The sequence below is a fragment of the Pezoporus occidentalis genome, unplaced genomic scaffold (assembly GCF_034315485.1).
Source record: "Pezoporus occidentalis ecotype Australia unplaced genomic scaffold, CSIRO_AGI_Poc_V1 ctg32, whole genome shotgun sequence".
NCBI classification, from domain to species: Eukaryota; Metazoa; Chordata; class Aves; order Psittaciformes; family Psittacidae; genus Pezoporus; species Pezoporus occidentalis.
In genome coordinates this window covers 1,762,301-1,775,516 of record NW_026915158.1, presented here as the reverse complement: position 1 = coordinate 1,775,516, position 13,216 = coordinate 1,762,301, and positions in this window count along the sequence as shown.

Sequence of the window (13,216 nt, the reverse complement as noted above, 5' to 3'; positions counted from 1 at the left end):
TTTGTGTGATACACCTGAAGATTTGATGAAGCAGAAAGAAAAGTGAAAATGAGTGACATTTCACAGAAACTCTGCTTTTAAAACAGAAATATCTCCAACGAAACAAAGGTTGTGAGCCTGTGGTATTGTTCACAATTATGATAACCAGGTGAGGGATACAAACCTGGCACTTTGTTTTCCTTGGCAACCCTATTTCTCTAGCATTGTCTCTTTGATGTTCATTGACACCATTAGGGGCCACAAAGTCAGTGAGGGCAGATGGCATCTCATCTAGGCTAGAGGTGTCAAAGTTAAATGGCTAAGCTTGGACCAGTCACAGCAGGCTTCTTTTACAGTTATTAGAGAAAATGGGCACCTCCAGAGATGTCTGATCTGTCTTGGACAACTATTTTAAGACAAGTAATTTCTGGAGACACTTTTTCCTTTGAAACAACTTCAAATGTATTGCAGGGGTCCAGCTTAGATCTTAGCTGCCAAAGCTGGGGTAGAATAACTTTTTCAGTAACTCAGTTTACATTGTTGAGGATTCAGCCCACTTAAGTCAAATATCTTACCATGAAACAGAGATATTAAATCAGGATAAGGAAGACATGTTGTAATCAAGAGCAATTTGCCCTTAAGCCAAAATGTTGAGAACATCAGCAAACAGGTACCCTTACTTTACAGTGCGTAAAGGAATGAAAGGGCCCTTCAAGCTACGATCCTTCCAGTAATACTGAATAGGCTTCACTAATTTCTCCCTCTTCCCCAGAGTAATTTGAATTCCGAAAGAAATTAAATTGCTAAGTTTCTAACACTATAAGGCACTTACTATATCCTAGGTCTTACATTGTTTTTACTTTATGTTCTATGCTATTTCAAACCAGAATAAACCCATTCTCTTCTCTTCAGCATTACTGTGAGGTTTTCTTCCCAAACTAGCCAAGTGTAAACATTGACTTCAGAGAAAGCTGAATGAGTCTCCAGAATCTTCCTGCACTGAATTGGGCTTGGTGCTATCACCCAACCATAAGGAATCCAGTGACATTTGGGAAAGCAATCCTTATGGTCTGAGAGATATGATGCTTTCCTAGATTATTCATCCTGGAAGAGATTTTCTGAAGGCACATTTTGAATCTAGAGATAACTCTTAGAACATATTTGTTGGTTTGTTTGTTTGTTTGTTTTTGTGATGGGAGCACAAGATATAAGTTTAATTTTCTGAAAATAAACCCTTTAAGAGGTTTCTAATCAGGCACAAGCAGACTAATTAGACACATGGCACAAATGATCATTTAAAAAATATTGGAAAATGCATATGGAAACTTGAGGGTAAGACAAAGGGTCCAAATACCCCCAGGTGGTATTTTCTTTGCTTTATAAATAATTGTTATCTGTGAATGCAATAGGAAAGGACTTTGTTGACAAGCAGCAATTTCCACTGTTTTTTTTTTTTAACAGGATTTTTCTGTCTTCAAAGAGTATATTTCCTTTTTTTGTATCTCATCCACCATCATATCCTCAGCAGGTGTAAATCAATAGAGCTTGAATTACATTCCTGGAGCTGTGCTGACTTCTGTCTCCTGAGGATATACTCTACAGCTTCTGAAATTTTGAATGCACAGAATACAGGGACTTTTGGATTATTAAATTAATTGGAAATACTGATTCACTTTGGAAGCAATACAAATCCAAAATGAGAGGCAGAAACCAGAATTTCAAAAGCTCATGACTTTCTGAAATTATTCATAACTCAAAGTTTTCTTCACACTCTGTTTAACTTTTTTTCTTCCTCTCCCTAGGAAATAAGAACTATTTCGTAAACTGAACTTGTGGGGAGATGGATAACTCCATCTTTTCATAAAAAGAAAATATTGCTCATAACTTGAGGAAGGTTCTCAAAAGACAAAGTTTAGAAGACATTTTTCAGAAGAAGCTTTTTTTGTTTTACAGAGGGGTTTTTTGAACAAAATACAATTTGCTGAGCTGTAAGAAGAGAGTAAAGAACATAAACAAAATTCAGGAATTCTGCATTTTTTCTTTACCCCTTTTTTTCCCCCTACATTGCCCAATAACAGCAACAGAATTGGATAAATCAAGACTCTACACATTTACTGGCAAGAAAAAAATAACTCTCCTGCAAGTTCTAGAATTGTTCTCACCTGGCAGAAAAAAGGAACCGGGGGACAGGTTTCAAAAAGGCCATTGGGAAGGGACTGAAGCAATGGCTATCCAATAGACTGAGTAGCAAAATTCTTTGTGTATTGATGCTTGCTAATATTCTGTGAGTCACTTGAAATAATGTTGATAGCCATGCACAGAAAAAGGGGCAATTCCAGTGTGCAGTCTTCACCAAATCACAAAGATCAGTTTTGTATTTTAAGCCACAAGAACCCTACATGATGTTTTTAGGAATAATCTGATCATTTTTCTGCATGGTGTTAAGATGCTTAATGTTTTAAAGATTCTTTCAAACTGTTTGTTTTAGCAGAATCGTTTTCCTTAACTAAAATGCAGACAGGCATTTCTGCAGTCCATAGTAACACTCGGATCTTTTTTCTTTCTCCCAAATGCCTACTTAAATCTTGGGAAGATTATTTAAGTAAGTTTGCAAAAATCAGAAACACTTATTATTTAGTGCTTCCATAGCACACATAGTTCATCTTGAAGAAGGACAGCAGTTATTAACTTACAAAAAATTCTTGTGGAAAAAAAAAAAGAATCCTTAAGGAAATGAAAAGTAAGCACACACATAAATTCATAATGTGTTTCCCCATGAGAGCATAATTTCAAAGCTCTTCTGCCAAGTGCTCTTACTGGAACAAAGTTAAAGCTTTTGTTGCATATGTTCTCAACAATCTGAAGAAAAGTGACTGAAATGAAGGTTAAACTGGTCAGTTTTGCATTAATAGACTGGAGATGGTATCAATTACCACACAAAATGTCCTCTGATTCTCACACTATCACTGAGTTTACAGCTTGGTACCCATCTGGGGCTGGTATCACAGCTCTTCAAGGGCAACTAAAATTCAGCAACTGTCAAAGGAATAAAATTATTTGCTTGAGTGTAACTGATGAGTGTTTATCCCATTAACATAAATGGTATGAAAAATTTCATATTTTCAGAATTTATTAGTGTTTCAAGTCAGTAGGGAGGTGAGGCTGGCACAGTAAATCTTTATGTTCTGTCTGCTCCTTCAAACCATTATCCTATATTTGTACTGAATGAAAGAAAACCAAAAACCCCTCTTCAAATTGTCATTTCCTCCTCCATGTTTTGGCCAGAATTTTTTTAAGAGAACAGGATCTAGCAACATAGAGGTATGGTAGAAGATACTGAGAGGAAAGTGCCACATAAGATTTTATTCTGACTAAACTAATTTTGCATTTGCAGTCCAGTTTAGCCATAAACCTCTTTGAACCCTAGATGTGGGGTAGATATGCAGGCATGGTTCATGAAATCAGGCCCCTGAACTGTTCTGTCTGTTGAACTTTTTGCTGTGGCTTTGACATCTACATTGTTGTTTCTCTGGATGTGGCAAAAGGAAGGAAGAGACAGGATCTCAGGAGGAAGAATAAAGTAGAAGCCTGATGGCCATTCAATCACAAAAACTACTTGAAAATAGTTGCCTGCTTCAAGCCGTATAGTCAGCAAGAGAACACTTCTGCAAGTGAGCTTAGACACAAAAGTCCTGGGTGCCTCCCAGGGTTTAAGTGGGCATAACTGTTCCTTTGCTACCAAGATCATACACAGTCCAAAGAGCAAAAACTTATGATAAGGGCAGCTACGTCCACAACTTTTTTGTAGCCTTGAGCAACCTGGAGGAAAAGAAAGCCCCTGGTACCTGGGTGAGATGGCAATGGGGTATCTGCTTCATCTCAACTGTGGCCATCACAGGACTGTTGTTATACTCTTAGAAGTATAGTGTGTATATACATTGCACAGAAAGGTAACAAGATTAGGGTTGCCTAAAACTACAGGGAGGTCTTTTTAGAAACATAGCTTTGAAAAGCTGAACAATGGCTTTTCCTTGACCTCAAGAGCAGAGTCAGAGCTAATGAGGGCATCAGAAATGTCTGTACAATGCCTATTGTTTAGAGGAAACAATAAAAATTAAAGAAATGGCTGAGTTTTAAACTGGCAAAACATACAAAGTAGGATTTCTGTTCCCTAAATGCCTGGCAGCCAGGGTCCATCCCACCCCCAGCCAGAAGCAGGGCAGCCCCAGCACTCGGCATAGGTCACCTCCACGGGAACAGGCTGATGATGGGACATGGGCCCATGAGTGGGCCTGGCTCAGTGGGGCAAATGGCTGGGCAGGGCAAGGCTGTGGGGAGCTGGAGGCCAGCCCTGCTCCAGCACCTCTGTGTCAGTGGCTGATAGCCATGGGAGACTGACACGGGGTCCTGGGCCCCAGGCAGGGTCCCTCAGGGACAATGAGCTCTGTAGGGGCACTCAGGGGCCAGGCAGTGGCCCAGAAAATGCAACCGAAGTAGATGTTTGCTGTGGTGTCCTTCTTTGTTTTTTAGCCTGTTTCCTACCTTGGTTAGGATGTGTACTTGACAAGAATGGAAACATGAACAGAGCTTTAAAATGAAATGTATGGTACATCTTTTCAAAGAAATTGCATTGTATTCTACTGTTCAGTTTTTGTACAAAACTTTATTGTACTCTTTTTTTTAAAAAAAAAGTAGTTCTTGCAAAAAAGATTCAACCTGTGATAAGACAAGTTGTCTACCAACCATTTTATAAAGTTAACATGTGGCTTATTTTCATTACCATTTAATTGTTACCTTTTAGGATTCATGCAAAAGGACAACTGAAACTTAAAAAAAAAACCAGTGCCCAAACAACTACTGCTATTTTAAGAAATATTGGAAATGAGAGTTAACATTGTTGACACCTGCGAATGAGCCTGGAAAACAAGGCAGATCCAGCAACCATCACTGGTCAGAGATGAGTAACACCCTCTGATTAAGTATATGGCAAATAACATCAACTAGCTAAAATGAATATTGTGTTTAACAGAAGAGTATTGCATGCCTGTGCTGTAGATAACAACTGTCCTTTAAGATAACACTCTGAAAATCCATGTAATTTCCTTCTGTTACAGTGGTCCTAAAAACTGGGAAGAAATGTGAGCTAGCCTATCTTGAATTTAGTTAGTTCAATAGTGGGAAGAGCTGAAACAGCCAGCCACATCGTACAACATATGGAACATATATCTAGCCACCATGTCTAAAAAGGGACTGTGGGTTAACCTGAGTTGTTTCCAGAGCACAGCAAAGGCCAGCTGCCCGAACAAGGGCAGGGTACCTGGGTGGCCATGCCCTCACCAACTCTGGTCTGTTTTATAGGACCCAGCAAGCCCAGGGGCAGTGATGGGGGTAAACCCTGAGCCGTGTGTTTGCCTAGCATGGCTGGGGTGCCAAGGCAGGGCTGAAGTCCAGACACGTGCATGAAGATCAATGAGGTCCATGTCCTCGTGCAGCCTGCCATACCTAGAGCAATAGTGCAGTCAAGGACAAGGAGAAAGGGCATGAACTCAAATGCAGCTCCAAGGGAAGGCGAGCCTCTGGCAGAACTTCTCCCAGATCTTTCTGCCTCAACTCTTCCCCAGAAGTGTAATCCCAAGTTACTCAACCAAGCCACAGCAGAGCTGGCCTGAGCACGTGCAGCTAGATGCTAAGGAAGGGGAAGAGGTTACAAAACTTGTTGGTGTACAGAGAGCCCCAGCTGTTAACCTAGCAGGAGTTTCTAAAGTACAGTAATAAGTCACAGCTTTCACTCAAGTTAGGACACAGTAAGACTATTAGATCTACTTAAGTCAACATCTTCAAGAAATAAAAAGGGGAGGCAAAATGCTCAGCAGAGAAACAAAAGTAATCAGATGTCTAAAAAACCTGTTGTATGAGGCAAGAATGCAGGAATGGCATTTTTTAGTTCAGAAAAGTAGTAATCTTCAAACATGTAAAACAATACCTGCATAAAACAGAACGGAATGAGATATCCTGAACATGCAGGTAGTTGAATAAGAGATGGATGAAAAAGCAAATACTAGATGCAAAATTATGTGACTCACTGGGAGAAAGTTTTTCACCATGCAAACAGCTATGCCCTGGAGCTACACCTGCTCCAAACCAGAAATTTGTTAAGAACTGGGTGCCCTCTTGAGAGGTTTTCAAGGCCTTGTTTCTGTGTTTCCCCTAAAAATATCCTGACTAAATGCTTTCACATAACTTTGGGGTCCACTTGGGTCTCCATTGTCCAATACCAGTAGGTATTGGAGTCTTACCATGTAACTTCAAGACTGGAGATTTGATTTACTTTTTGGCAATTTTTAATTGAAATATCTTCACATGTAAATTCCACTGGAGGAACAAAAGGGACATTTCATTCTTAATGGAAACATCTAGCACTATAAGCATTTTGGGTCCAAATGTCATTTTGTCATAGATATTCTTGTATATTGTAATTCTGCACCCAACAGGGTAGGGATCAACAGCTGCCCTCATTTGCTGTTTGACAACACCGAACACATCCCTTAGGAGTGTATGCTTAAATTAAATGATGTTGCTAAGAAATCCATTAAAGTATGTTGTTAATTGACGATGAATAGCCTCCTAGTTATTTGGAACATTTCTTACCAGTCTTGTTTCATGTGGTGTGCAAATGAGACAGCATTTACTGGTAGCTGCTGATGTCAGTGACATTGGTTATTTAAGAAACACACAACAGGGAATGAGAAAGGCCACAATTATCAGGTAAGAAAATTGCATTTGTTTGCTTTGATGTTGTTAATGTTATTTGGCTGACATCATAGAACTCTGCACGACTGAAAGGAAGCAAGTGAGAAAACAGAACAGGTGAGTTTCTCAGTCATGTGAATGAGACCATTTAAAACATCTGTATTTGCACACATATTTTCCCCATATCTGCAATACTTTCGCTTTTCTGTAAGCTGTCTCTTACACTTGCATTTTGTTGTAAATCTGATCATATATATTAAAATATGTAGGTTAAATATTTTCACAAAGGCAGCTAAGTCCATTCACCTGGCCTTTCATCTGCTGAATATTCACCAAGACCTAGTTTTGTTCCCAAAATCTTTCTAGGCTGGAAATTGTTACAGTTAATACAGAGTTCATCCAACTGATTATGTGGTTAATCCCTGTCTATTGTTTTGCTTTCAAAAGACCTACAAGGGTTACACAAATTAGAAACAGAGAATAGAACAGGATTTAAATGAAACTGACATGAATCATATACACACCCGTACCAATGTTTTCTCACATAGAGTATTCTGACAGCTTTAAAAACACCATGTGCTTATCTATCTCAGGATGGGTCAACTAATGATTTGTAAATAAAATAAGCCATGTCTTAAGAAATTATCAGCAACTCATGACCTGAATTGTTTCTTCAAATCCGATCTTATCTGTAAGAAAGTGCAGTGAAAAAGCCTTATAATATAAACCGAAACATATCCTTTCAGGCAGCAAATATTATGTTGAGGATCACAGGAGAACACAACTGTGAAGTAAAACAAGAAAATTTATTTCTGAAATAAAAAGAGAAATTACATTGATGCAAGTTATTGCAATCTTTTTGGAAAGGAACTTAATTTTTAGGCATTTCTTTAAGTTTCCTTAAGAGCAGAATTCACGTCAGTTTTTGAACTCGGCACCTGGCAATCTCAAAATAGAGACTGCGCATAGAAGACAACAGTCCTATCGCCATGTAACTTCATGAAGTTCCTAACACCAGGTTGCATTAACTCCAGAAAACTACTAAAATCTACTTATCAAGATTAATTGTGATTTACTTCTTTGACAAAGTAGTTTATTGATTAAACTCAATCCTGAAGCTAACATTTGGTTTACAATAAGAACCTGCGGTAACCACTTACCACAATGAGAAATTTGTTTCACCATCAGCACATGAGGAAAAGCTTTTTAGCTGAAAGATATTCCGTCTTTTCCCATGGCATCTCCTCTTGAAACAGGTCTTATAATACATGTATCATTCCAGGTAAGTCATTATCATGTTTAATCAAAGATTAGAAGAAAAATTAATTTCATCTTCCATATCCCTTCAAAGATATCTCTGGGTCAACAGTATAAGAAATGAAAGTTATTAACTAGATGTTGGAGGAATCCTGCCAAGAACAGTACATTATTGCTCCCATAAGATCTCTAAATACCACTGATACTTTTTCTCCAGTGAAATTAATCCCCATTCATTAATGCAAAACACTGAGCAAAATCTGCATGGTTTAACCTGACAGCAGAGCTAGTTCTGGCCACTCAGCCTTTACTGCATGGTAGGCTTGGAAATTTGAGGGTTAAGAAATTCAGCTTCTTATAAAGGTTATTGCATTCCTTACAGCTACTGCCTCCTGGTTCCAGATCATGAAAAAAAAGCCTTACTTTCTAGGAGCTGTGGACGTAAGGACAATTACACACTCCTATCTCCTGTCTGGAGAGACGGGTACAATGGTTGCATGTTTGAAAAGAAGCTCTGAAGAAGGCTTTCCTCACCAGGAGATAAAAATGTTCAAAGTGGTTGGCTGGCAAGATGAGCATGAAAGGTTCAGACTGTCAAGCGGGGTTTATGGTTTTCCTTCTCTCCCTCTGAGGGCTGCTTACCGACAATGAACTTTTGCTGTTCTTTTCTTTTCTGGATAGAAATTTAAAGGGCACCTGATTCCCATTAAAATTAACTCTGATGTTTCAAGTGGAACTGCACCTAAGCTAACATAGTGAAATGATGTTGTACTAAAGACATTTCTTTACAATAAAAACTTGATTTTTTTCCTATGCCTGGCAATATTAACTTGCCTATAAGAAGTCAGTGGGGAGACCTTAACTGCCTGAGTTCACACTAAACATTCACATATAGCTGTGAGAAGCTGATAAAAAGATCCAGTGAGTGCCACTGCAGTGTAATAAAGAAAATAATAACATGGTACTTGTTTAACAACTGTCTCAAGTAAGTTTCCTTTGTTATTTTTCTTCTTAGGAAAGTAAAACATAAAATAGTACAAAGGGGACAGTATAAAACAAGAATCCACTGAATGCTTGTGTTTCTAGTCTGATTTTTGATCTGTGTCAGTTTGACAACTTATGTTAATTTTAAGAGAGACATCTGATGGCAACATTTTCAAGGGCATCTAACTAACCTAGGCTTGTAAGTCTTGGTTTAAAACTTTCAATAGCCTGAGGCATGACCAAGGCAGTGCAATGTGTGCTATACACCAAGGATGGCAAGCTGATACTATGAAACAGGCTGTTTGCTTTGTAACCCTAAATTTCTTTTTTTTTTCCCTTTTTTCTTTTGTTTGTATCAGAGCTTTCATGTCACTTGTAATTCTTCTCCCACTGTTTTCTTCACAGCTGCTATGAAAATTCCTATGGGGCTGAAGCCTTCCTACGTGCAAGCTAGCGAGCCATCCACCAACATCTCAACTTCAATTTTCAGTCCTAATGTCCTTTGCCTCACTGTATGACACGTTGCAAGCTCTTACGTTCCATCTGTACCTCAGTAGAGCCGGTGAGAGTAAAACATACACCTTACATGGCTGTGACACTACATCAGTCAAATACACACAGCTCCCTTGCAGGCTTGTGACTTGAATGAATCATAGAATCAACCTGGTTGGAAAAGACTTTTTAAGATCATCAAGTCTAGCCTTTACCCCAGGATTGCCAAGTCCATCACTAAACCGTGACACTGAGAGCCTCATCTACACAGTTTTTGAACACTTCCAGGGACGGTGATTCCACCACTTCCCTGGTGTAATACTTGTTCTTAAACTGGCTAATCCACTCAAATTTTGGGAAGGAGTCCATACTTGAAAATGCAGTGATCTACTTCTTCCATGGCTAGGATTTAACTGTTGACAGTACATAGTTATGTTCTGCTACATTGAAAAAAGCTTACATGTGTAAGGGAAAGATTAATTTAAACCTGCTCTTTTTTAACCATTTCCTTTTTATTATCATAAATATTATAACTATTTCAGAATATCATTTACCCATGACTGTAGCAAATCAGTGAAAACCTTGCTTGTCCTGCAGCCTGCCATCAGTTGGCTTATGACATCTGTAGAACTGTTCCATAATTATCATCCAATTAATAAACTTTTATACTATTTCAGATTCCACCAGCCTGCTGATGCATATCATCTTCCAGGCTGTAAGCTCTTTCTAGCAGTAATTCTCTTTCTCTAACAGTAGTGGCTAGCACCAAAAGATGTACTTGGCTTTACTGATGCTCACTCAGCAGATTTCCCTGTCTCTGAAAATGGACTTCGGCATTTTGGGGGGTAACGGTGTTAAAATAAGTACATAGTTAAAAAGGATACATTAACAATCTTTCTTCCAGCCTCCAGATACATTTTTTGTTGTTTTGGCTTTTTTTTCCTACATATTGTTTGCAGAGGATATCACTGCATTTGAAAAATGCAAAGCAGCAAATAGCTTCTTCCAGGCAAAATTTGTCAGATAAATGAAACAGCTTTTTAACTTTGTTCTGTTATTTCTCTTTTCTTAATCATGAGAAACGGAGAAAAACAAGGCTGAAAGTAAGTGCAGAAAGATGGCAACTTTTGAATATGGCAATGGTGTAAGGTAGGAGTCAGGCCTCACTGTTAGTTATAGCAAAGCAAACAAGGAATTTTTCATTAGCCCAGAGGGTATTAGGAGGAAGGGAAACAGGAGGAGAACCTCCACTCAGTTGAAACTCCAGCCTCCCCAGCACAGATCTTACTTTCTCCTAAATTCACACCTCACAAAGAGCCATATCCTCAGACAACTTGGTGTATAGGATGGAGCATGGTCTTTACTTCTGTTGCAGCCCTTCAGATTTGCAGGAAATGTGTAACTTTTCAGGGGCTCTGAGGCTGCAACCCAGATGGTCTGTGTCCCCAGCTCTCCCCTAAACAGCCAGCTGAAGGGCTGCCATGGTGCAAGTAAGGTGGTCCTGGGGTGTACTTAAGTGCTTTGAACAGAATGGAAAGGCTACAATCAGAGGAAGGAAGGAAGATGCTGTGGACATCAGATGCTGTGCATGACAGTGTTGAGCCTGCTTTCTGACAGTGAGGAGGATTTGAGACATCCAGAGGGGATCCGCAGGCCTCTGAGAACATCAGAAAAGCAACCTCAAATCAAACAGCAAAACCCAGATTAAATTGTTCAGCAAATGCAACACCAACCTGACATTAGAATGTTAATATGTTTTGTCAAAAAAGCCACATGCTAAGAAAAAGAAAAAAGCTTTCTATGTAAATGTGTGAGAAATTATCTTCCCTACATTTAAGTCAGTGCTGGAATACCTGTCAGACCGTTGAGGGCTTCACAGGAATAAGGAAAATTAGCACAGACTTCAATTTCACAAGACCTGTAGTAGACACTCAGGCCTCATTTTATGGAACTTGAAAACATGTCTCATGGGGAAACCTTTTGCAAGAGTTTGTTGGACAGCTGCTGTGATAATCGAGGCAGTGCTGTGATTCCTTTCATGTATACACTCTTTCTCCTGCTCCAGATGCAGCTATTTTACTTTACAGACTTACAAAGGGTTATTGATTTGAAGACTTTACTAGGGCCCACAAGAGGTTAATATGATTAACTTAATTCAAAAGAATGTTACCATAAACACTTATGAAAACTGCTGCTTTTTGTGCATGCATTTGTCAACTGGAAATTGGCAAGAATACAAAAGATGATGATGGAAATTAATTTCCTTGAAGGAATCATTAAATCTTCCTCCTCCCTCTTCTCCCCTCATCTTATCCTCCCTCTTACTTCATGGGCTCCAGTACTGGAAGCTTTCAATTGTCTAGATTGTCAGGTTTTGACATCTTAGTCTCCCCTGATGAGCCTGGTATCTCAGAAGCATAGAATCTGAATACTAAACACTGCACCTCCTGGATAGCCATTGTGCATAAATCAGATGCAACTGGGCCTCAGTTTGCATCAGTGCTCCAGTTTGCATGTCCTAGCCCCTCTCCTGCTCTCCATGCTGTAGATAAGTAGCTCCACCATCTTCCTCAAATTCATTCTCTTCGTTCTGATTTGAAGGTCAGGATTTCATCATCTCCAAACTTAATCTGTAATAGAAAACCCAGACAGCCACAAAAATGAATATTGCTGAGATTATGCATCGGTATCAGTGTATTTCTGGTCACATCGGTTTGCACCACTGATGCCAACAGAGTTTGCTGGTTTTCACTAGAACAGAAGCTGGTGTGCTGTGTTTGTACAGACTATCTACTGCCCAGATCTGGCAGTCACCTCTTCCCACTGGGAATAGCTAGAAACAAACTGTAAACTTTACTCAGAATTATACCTATCAAACCTAGATAACATAGGCCACACTGTGTTATAATGAAATCTAGACTGGTTGAAATGAACCTGGGAATCCCCAGCACTGGGGAGGCTGGGGACAGTACAGCTATATGTATGAAAGGAGGTGGGCAGCCTGGGTCTTGTTACTACTTTCATGAAAATGGTTACGGACAGAAATGAAGAAACATCCTCAGAACAGAAAAGCAAGCAACTGCTTGCTTATAGTTGATTGACTAAATGCAGGGTCAATTACTAATTACCCTACTTGTTTGGCAGGTACTCTGTATGCAGGGACTGCTGCACTGCTATGAGAGTTTGGAGTTTTTTGTCAGGGATGCACTTGGAGAAGAGTGCCATTGTGTGAGGCCATTGCACTGACTGCCTCAAAGCAAGTCTCTTTAAAGAGCTTTTTCATAGTCTTGGAGGTTAGATATGCCAGAATAGTGCCAGACTAGACAGAAGGCTTTCCCTCTGCAAATTACAGAATTGTAAAGGACTGAGCTGCTCCTCAGCTAGAATTTTCCTGTATTTCCACAGATTTATTTACTTTTTTTTTTTCCCCACTAGTGATAGCATAGCTATTTCTCAAAGAAGGCTGCTACCTGTTAATGCAGCTGTGAAGTTCTGGACTAGCTGCTAGCTGTGTGCTCATGTCCATGATAGAGATAACGGGAGGGCAAGGTGAGTCCTGCTGATGTTACATTTTTCTTTCAAAATCAATTACAGTCACAAAAGAAGTGAAGAAAGGAAACAATATAAAAAATTATAGTGTTAAAGCAGTGGGTGTTACTAGTGCTTTACTGAAAACGAGAGATTTGCCTTGCCCATGAGGTAGCTGGGCTGTGCATGCTCTGTGCCTGCTTCCTCCTCATCTCAAATACATGTG